We start from the raw sequence: 8,489 nt of genomic DNA, 5'->3' as shown, positions 1-8,489 counted from the left end.
CTGCTGAAGTCTACACATTCTAGAGCCTGTGCTCTGCAACAAGAGAACCCACTGAAATGAGAAGCCCTCACACTACAGGCAGAGAGTAGCCTTCCTGCTCCCTGCAACTAGAGAAAAGCCTTTGGGCAGCGATGAAGAGCCTGTGTGCCACAATGGAGATCCGGCACGGCCAAAACTAAAAAAAATGAAATGACACCGAACTGACTTTGGGTGGAGAGGTAGGGAACAGTAGGAGAGTCTAGGGGGGCCCTGGCACTTCCGAGTCAGCTCTGCTCCAGGCCTCCTGCCTCCCCACTCACACACACACACACAGATACCACTCCCAGGGACCAACAGTCATCTCTAGGGACTCAGAGTCCAGACCCACACATAGAAAAGCAGGGACACTCTTTCCTAAAATCATTACCTGTCATATGAGGAGAGAGAATAGTGTTGTCCATTTCCCTTTATTCATCCTTGTATTTCCAAACCATCCCTGGAGGCCAGCCACAGTGCAGGAGACAGGCCACAACCTGGGCTGCCTTCACACCGCACAGGCGCTGTCCACAGCGAGCCCTTTGATTCCATGTAAGGTAGCGAAAGCTTTGAAACCCGATTTTTCCCCTCATCCGGTGCCCCATGCTAACCTCTGAGAGGAGAAGGGAGGCAGGATGAGGATTTATGGCCTCTCTGCACATGGCAAGCCCCCACCGGGGGAGGGGAGTGTGAGAGTGTTGGTCCTTCCTGTTACAGATGCATGAAGTATATTAGGGGTCATGATTTATGGGACCACAGCGAGACTTCATCTGGAATAAAGTTTCCTTGTATTCAGAGGTGGAGAAGTAGCTGACCTTCCCTAATGCCGGCAGTATTGCTCTGGGAGAAAATGATCAATTTCCTCACAGAGACCCTTTGCAGCGGCAGACAGAGCCCTAGCAGGCTGGGAGCATCACAAGAAGCATCTGGTTTTTCCTTTTCCATTATTCAGGCACTCTTGGTATCGTGGAGGGTTGAGTAAGGCGCAATCATAATGCACACGCTTTTATCTCAAAGGGTTGGTATTTTTAGTATGGAAGCCAGGCTAAATGAAATTAAAGTTTAAAAAAAAAATGAAAAGAAAGGGAACATATATTGAGGCTTAGATCACTGGCCAAGATTACATGCGCATTCTTCAGCTCTGAATCTCCATGGAATGATTCTTCTGGGTTTGGGGGCGGGGGTGGTGGTGTGAGGGTTGGGGGCTCATTTCAGGGCAGAGGGAGCCGTGGTGATGGGGCCACCTCCATATCCCCAGCTGCCAGGGCTGGCCTTACTCACCCCTGGGAAGGAGGGCAGGCAGTCCCAGTTCCCGAGCCCCCAACCCTGTGGCCAGCCCTGTCCTGAGCGGCCTCGCTCCTCTGCTGAGTCTCACTGACCCTTGGGAGGACCCTGTGAGGCAGGTCCCACCACTCCCATTTTGCAGGCGGCAAGACTGAAGCCCAGAAGCTCAGCTCTACTTGCCCAGGTCGCTCTGCTGGGAGCAGCAAAGCCAGGAGCCCAGTTCTAGTCTGTCCGGTGGTACCCTTGTTCCTGCCTGGCCCCTGCCACCACCAAGAGGGAGACTTTGCCTCAGGGATGTGGACGGTGGAAATATTCGTCTCCTCCCTTCAGACCGAAAACCCTGTTTTTCTGGATTAATAGGAAGCCTTAGTCCAGTCAGGCCCTAAAATATAATTCAAGAGTGCTGACAACACCCACCCCTCACCCTCCCTCACCAACCCCCCCCCCCACCCCGCCCCGCACCAAGCCCACCACTGAGACAGCCTGGAGCTGGGTCAGCACAGTCTGGGACTGGCTGAGGGGCAGCAAGCTGGGGGCCCTGAACTCAGACCTCAAGACAACACTGAGAGAGCCTATCTGAACGCTGCAGGCAGCCTCCTCCCGGCCCACTCAGTCCTGGCTTCAGGCCACCCTGGAGGGGAACCTGCTAACAGTGATTCCAGCCTGCAGCGGGGAGCATGGCTATTGCCCCTCTGGGTGGTGTTGAGGTGGCCTTGGGGTCAGGGCCCTGGGCCCGGAGGCAAACCAGGAAGCTCAGGCCAACGCTGGTCAGTCTCTGATGGTTGGAGAGGGCAGGTCTGTGACCCGGCAGCATCTGTCCTCTGAGCCATCTCCCTGCCAAGAGTCAAGGTGAAATTTCCTGGAGATGCGGATAGAGTGGGAGAAGGATTCTTTGATTTTAGAGGCAGACGGGCCTGTGTCCAATCTCTGCGGTGCCTCCTCCTGGCTGGGAGACCTGGAGCAAGTTACTTAACCTCTCTGGACCTCCATTTGCCCCCACGATGAAGACGACCGTAATGACCTCATGAGATTATTGCTAAATGAAAGAAGTACTGAAAGTACTTAGCCTAGTGCTCTCCTTGAGGCCAAGGCCCTGTTCTATCCTCGCATCCAGCTGAGGGGACTGGGCGGACCTTTCTGGAATTCTCTTCCTACTAGACAACAGAAGGAGACTGAGCAACAACTCACGTGAGGCCTGAGCTCTTTTGCAAGCTCTACCTCATTACCGTCCCATGACAAGCGGCTACTGTGACTAGGCTCACTTCACAGTGAAGGAGGGACGTGTGTGCGTGTGTGTGCATGTGCTTCTTCCATGTCGACAGCAGGGTTGGGGTGCTGGGTAGGCCTCTGGAGGTACACCAGGCACATGCACTGTTCTGTCCGATCTTCCAGCTTTCTGCCTGTTGATCCTCAGGCCAATCACTGAATTCCTCAGGGCTGCCCTTTCCCTGGCTTTCAAATGGGCAGGAGGGTAGCTGCCGGGTTTGCACCTGCTCTCAGACAACCCTGAAGCCGTGGCCATCTCCTCCCAGCCCAGGTGACAGCTGGCTCTGGAGCTGTCCTCGCCCTCTGGGAGAACGTTCTTCTGCTCTTCTGACAAGACCGGGTTCTTCCATGGAGGGGAAGCCAGGCCTGGGATTTCTGTGTCCCTGGCGCTATCCTGGGAACACAATTGCGCGTTTAAAGAATCCCCACTCGATCTTAAAACAAAACTGTGTGTGCGTGCGTGCACGCGTACGAGCGTGGGTGCATTTCCATATTCTTCTTTGAGAAAGAGCAAGCTTGCTATTTACAGCAACGTGCTTTCCCAAGTACCTTCTGAATGGCTTACCTCCCGTGACCCTTGCGTGTCCCCTCCCCAGTGAGCCGGAGCAGGCCATAGATCTCACCCTGCAGGGGATGCTTAGGCTCAGAGAGGTGGGGAGACTCAGAAGTCGTGGACCCTCATTCCGGACCAGCTCCCTCTCACTGACACACCTTTGTGAGAGAACAGGCATGGCCACGTGGCACCAAGGCCTACCTTTCGCAGCGGAAGGTGGGCATGGTCGGAGGGGACCCCCCCACACCCACACACACACACACACACTGTCTCACCCTCTGCACAAAACCTGAGGGCCTGCCAGGTGAGGATGCAGCAGGTGGGGCATTGGCCTCTCTTCTGTGTCCTTCCAGCAGTGCTCTCTGCCCCTGAGATGAGCAGCCTCCTTCCCCATGGGGCAGATCAGGGCATGGTGGGTAAGGCTCTGGACAGGCCAAGAGGAGGCCTCCACGCAGGGTATATGAGGATGGGTGACCCTGCGGTGAGGGGAGAGTGGGAGGGGTATGTGTGGTGAGGGGATGCACTCTGCCCAGGGCTACATTGTAGGGTCCTCCTCTAATCCAGGCCCGCCTGGGAAAGGGGCCTGGCGTGACAGAGTGGGGATGGTGGGGGTGTGTTTGTGTATATATGAGAATGAGAGAGAGACTGAGGGGCCTCTGAGAGTTGGAAGAGCCACAGGGACAGAACAGCAGAAGTGATTCCACGCGTCAGACATCTCCAGGATGTCCGTCTTGGGCACCACCTTCCTCTGTTTCCATGCCCCTCGCCTCCAGATCCCCCTGGTGCCTTAGAAAATGCCCGGTGGACCATGGAAAACTTCCAATGCAGGGCAGGTGAGCAGGCCCCCTTCTGAGCAAAGCAAGTGAGTCAAGTCTGAGGGTCTGGGTATCCTCATGTCAGATATAGGGCAAGGGCCCAATGCTGCACAAGGCTGTGTGGCTTCAAAGAGATGGCGTGGGTAGTAAAACTGCCCACAGCAGTGCATGAGCCTGGCCCTGCCAAGGGGATTCTGGCACGGAGAGTCATGGGAAGGGGGAGTCTGCACTTTCAGGTTGATCATTATTTCCACTCTGACTCGTGTGTCTGGAGGCTTGCCTGCAAAGGGGACCTCAAGGGGAGGAGAAGCTAGGCAGCTGGCTGAGGAAGGCCGACCTGCTGTCTCCCTCAGCGGTGCAGGCGGGGCTGGACTTCCCGGGGGGCCCTGCCAGTGGTCAGTTCCTGGCAGGAGGCTGTGAGAGGCCTCCCTTCCCAGGCAGAGGGCACAGGCAGACAGCCAGGTCTTGTGGAGGCTAGACTGAACACCTCCCCACTGGCCAGCCCATACTTGGACCTACTTAAAAATCCCACCTAGAGTTGCCCAGCGGTCCTGGGATGTGGGGTGCTTGACCTGGGCCTGTGTGTGCCCAGACCTGAGGAACCTGATTCCATGAAGCAAACACTGGCCTTGGAGTTAGGGGACCGTATTTGAATTCAGCTCCATTCCTGGACGAGTATGTCCCTTCCCAAAGCTCAGTTTCATCATCAGTAAAATGGCAATAAGAAAAGTGCCAGCCTCACAGTGTTGCTGGGATGATTGAATGTGTAAAAATATATAACCTCATATAACATAAGAACACTCAAGTGGGTTGCCATTTCCTTCTCCGGGGTTCTCCCGACGCAAGAATCGAACCTGGGTCTCTTGCATGGCAGGCAGATTCTTAACCAACTGAGCTACGAGGGAATCCCCATGTAATATATACCAAGGTACGTTACATCTGCTTAGTTACTGCCAGCCACCAGTTTATATAATTGTCTCTTCCACAGGAGACTAAATTCTTTGAGGACAGTGATCATTTTAAATTCAGCTCTGTATTATACAATACTGTTACAAAAATCCAACTCCTTTTGGTGGACTGTCAGAGAATGTGTGTTTATTTTTTTCCTTTTTTCATTGGAGTATAATTGCTTTACAGTGTTGTGTTAGTTTCAACCATTGTGGAGAACATTATGGTGGTTCTTTAAAAAACTAAAAATAGAACCACCATATGACCCAGCAATTCCACTACTGGGCATATATCCTGAGAAAACCATGATTCAAAATGATACATATATCCCAACATTCAGTGCAGCACTACTTACAATAGCCAGGATGTGGAGACAACCCAAATGTCCAATGACAGATGAATGGATAACGAAGATGTGGTACATATATGCAATGGAATACTACTCTGCCATAAAAAGGAAAGAAATCGGGCCATTTGAAGAGACATGGATGGACCTAGGGTCTGTCATACAGAATGAAGTAAGTAATAAAGAGAAAAATAAATATTGCATATTAATGCATATATGTGGAATCTAGAAAATTCAACATTTTTGTGCATTAAGCAGCTATTATGTGTTTACATCATGTCAGATTGTCATCAGAATCTTGCTTATGATGAACCATGCAGTATTGGAAAAACCGGTCCCCTGAACCACTCTATGGTGCCCAAGTATCTTCATGGCCCAGATGCCCTCTGTCTTTCCTCAGTCTCTTCTCTCCCTGCCTCCCCAGCCTCTGAGATCCTCAGAACACTCACCTCCTCCTCCTGGTCCAAACCAGATGCACAATGTTCCAGAGAGCGTCTGATAAAGTCACATACACTCAGAGAACCAGTTTTCTCTGGTTATCAGAGAAAACTGATAACCACTTGATGTGTTATTTCTCCAAGGGATTATTTCAATTCTAAGAAAAATTTAAACTTAGAGCAGACGTTCTCAACCTGGGTTGGTTGGGTAGGGATATACTTCATGTGCTCACACTCTTTTTTTCTTGAGGGAGAGAAAAGCCATATCTTTGATCAGATTTGTTATTGGTCTGTGAATCAAAAAAGGTTTAAGATATGGTTCCCTTGAGCAGTGCTGTCCAGTAGAACTCCTTGTGATAAAGGAGATGTTTCGGATCTGTGCTGCTCACTATGGAATCACTAACCACTCATGGCTGCTGAGCACTTGCAGTATAAGACAGAGCAAGCGAGAGACAGAATTTTTAAGTTTATTTACATTAGTTAATTGAGATTTAGATTTAAATCACCACATGGGGCTGGTGGCTACTATATTGGATCATGCAGCCTAAGATGATAAAAATTCAGTAGTAGAATTTTATTATTATTATTTTTGGCTGCACTGTGGTATGAGGGATCTTAATTCCCCAACCAGGGATCAAACTTGTGCCATGTGCAGTGGAAGCACAGAGACCTAACCACTGGACCACAAGGGAAGTCCCCCATAGTAGAATTTTAGGCATGTCGCAGAGGTGGCATTTCAGGGATTCTTACGGGCAGGAATTTCTCAAGGCCTCTGAAATCTGACAAACTCACCCATCCATCTACCCATCTATCCCTCTATTCATCCCTTCATCCATCCTTCCATCCATCCATTCACTTGTATGCATGAATCAGCACTAGGATCTGCTGAACAAATACCATGCCTGCAGCACTGGGGGAAGAGAACACAATGATGATTAAGAGAGGTGCTTCCAGTTCATTGGGACCAGCAGGTCTGCCTGAAATGTTCAGGTGGGTCTCTCTGGGGGCAGCTCATATTTAAAAACCATACTGTAGTCTGAGCCCCGTGACATTTGGCAATCTTGTGAACAAGAAAATGTTTCTTCCCCTATGGAGGCTGTTTGGCTTCAGGATCTGGGGAAGGAATAGGATGGGGGGGGGGATCTGCAACGTGGAAGAGACTGGGGGTGTCTCGCAGGTGCTCAGGTTGTGTTTGTAAATAGAAATTTCCTCGTTAACTTTTTACAGCTGTCAAGGCAACCTCTGGGAAACCATGGAACGTAGCATCTGGCTTTCATTGATTTTCAGACTTCTCCTCTTACATGTTATCACTAGCTCATCTACTCCCGGGGTTGTGGTAAGGATTAATTAGCTTTTGTGGGTAAAGCTCTTATAGCAGCGCCTGTTGCACAGTGAATGCTCTGGAAGCATCAGTTATTATTACTGGTAGAGTGCCCGGTAAATGTAGGAGCAGTTAGTGTTCAATACCTGTCTGTGGAATGAAGGACTGAGGTTGCCAAGTACACAACCCTAAAAAGCACCCAGCAGAACCAGACAGGAACAGAAATGTCAAGGGCTGTAACAGCCTTTGCTGCCTGCAAAACGGCCCAGTGCCGTGCCCAAGGCCATCGCAGTTTCTGTAGGGACAAAAAAAAAAAAAAGAAAGCTTCAATGATGGGTTCATCAATGAGCCCATGGAGTTTTCCCATCATGGCACCATGCCCCGATCTGAGGGCCATGGCTTCTCAGGTGGGCATGGACCAGACATTGCCTAAGCCCTGCTCCAGCTAAGAGGATCTGAGAACTTGTCACTTGTCTTTAATGGGGCCTTTTCAATCCCGGAGGCATGATGATGAAATCCATGGCTCCTCCAGCCAAAAGAGCTTCAACAATCCACCATATGAACATACTCAGAGACCGGAATTTGGGTCCAAATGACCCATTTTGCAACCACTAAAGAATTCCCAGTTGTGTCTGTTAGTGAGCACAAAGCCCAGGGGTGGGATGGCACTGCGGGACATCTGTGAGTGGGCCGTGGAGGCACTGTCAGCTCTGTCAAGGGAGGGGTGGACCGGCATCCACAGAAATAGACAAAACAACCCCCACAGGGTCCAGATGGCACACCGAAGAGTCTTTAGAGCTTAGTTTGGGTGAATAACCTCTTTTGTGTCTGGCTGCCATGAAGCTGGACCCAGTCATAACTCTTCTCTGCTGGCTGCCCACAGCCTTCCCTGTGGCCTTTGTCTGGTCCACACAGAGCCCTTTGGCCTCCATTTCTGTTGTTCCAATTAAAATGCCAGAATGGATCTCTAGATCGCCACTAATTCTGTATCCTCTTAAGAGGAGGGAAGAATGGAGATTGAGCAAGTCTCTAGCCCACATGTGAGGAAAGGATGCTGTTTCCAGGTGGGAATGGGGAGGAGGAGGTAGGGGTTGCCAGAAGACTCTGGGGAATGAGGTCTTCATGCTCAAGTGGGAAGTTCAGCTGTGCAGAGAAATGTGTGTTGGCATCTCTTAGAATGACCTCAGTCTCTGAAAGAATTCTTCCAAGCTGGACATTTCTAAAGAGTGATGAGCCCAGATCCGTCTGCTCAACCAGCAGTGAGGCATTCCTCATTTGCTCCTTCTCTGGTTGCCATAGCAACGCATGAGGGAACTTGAGACTGGGAGATGGCCAGACCTGACTGGCTTGGCTACTTCTTGGGTAGGGAATCCCGGGCAGTTTTGTTCATCTCTCTGAGTCTTGGTTTCCTTAACTATAAAATAGGATTCCTGAATCTATCCTGTAGAATCACTGGTGAGAGAAATGACTCTTTAGGAAAGAAGTTATATTAAGAAAAGTAGAG

This window comes from Bubalus kerabau, chromosome 10, assembly GCF_029407905.1.
Source record: "Bubalus kerabau isolate K-KA32 ecotype Philippines breed swamp buffalo chromosome 10, PCC_UOA_SB_1v2, whole genome shotgun sequence".
NCBI classification, from domain to species: Eukaryota; Metazoa; Chordata; class Mammalia; order Artiodactyla; family Bovidae; genus Bubalus; species Bubalus kerabau.
The sequence above is the reverse complement of the archived record's forward strand: the minus strand, read 5'-3'. Positions refer to the sequence as shown.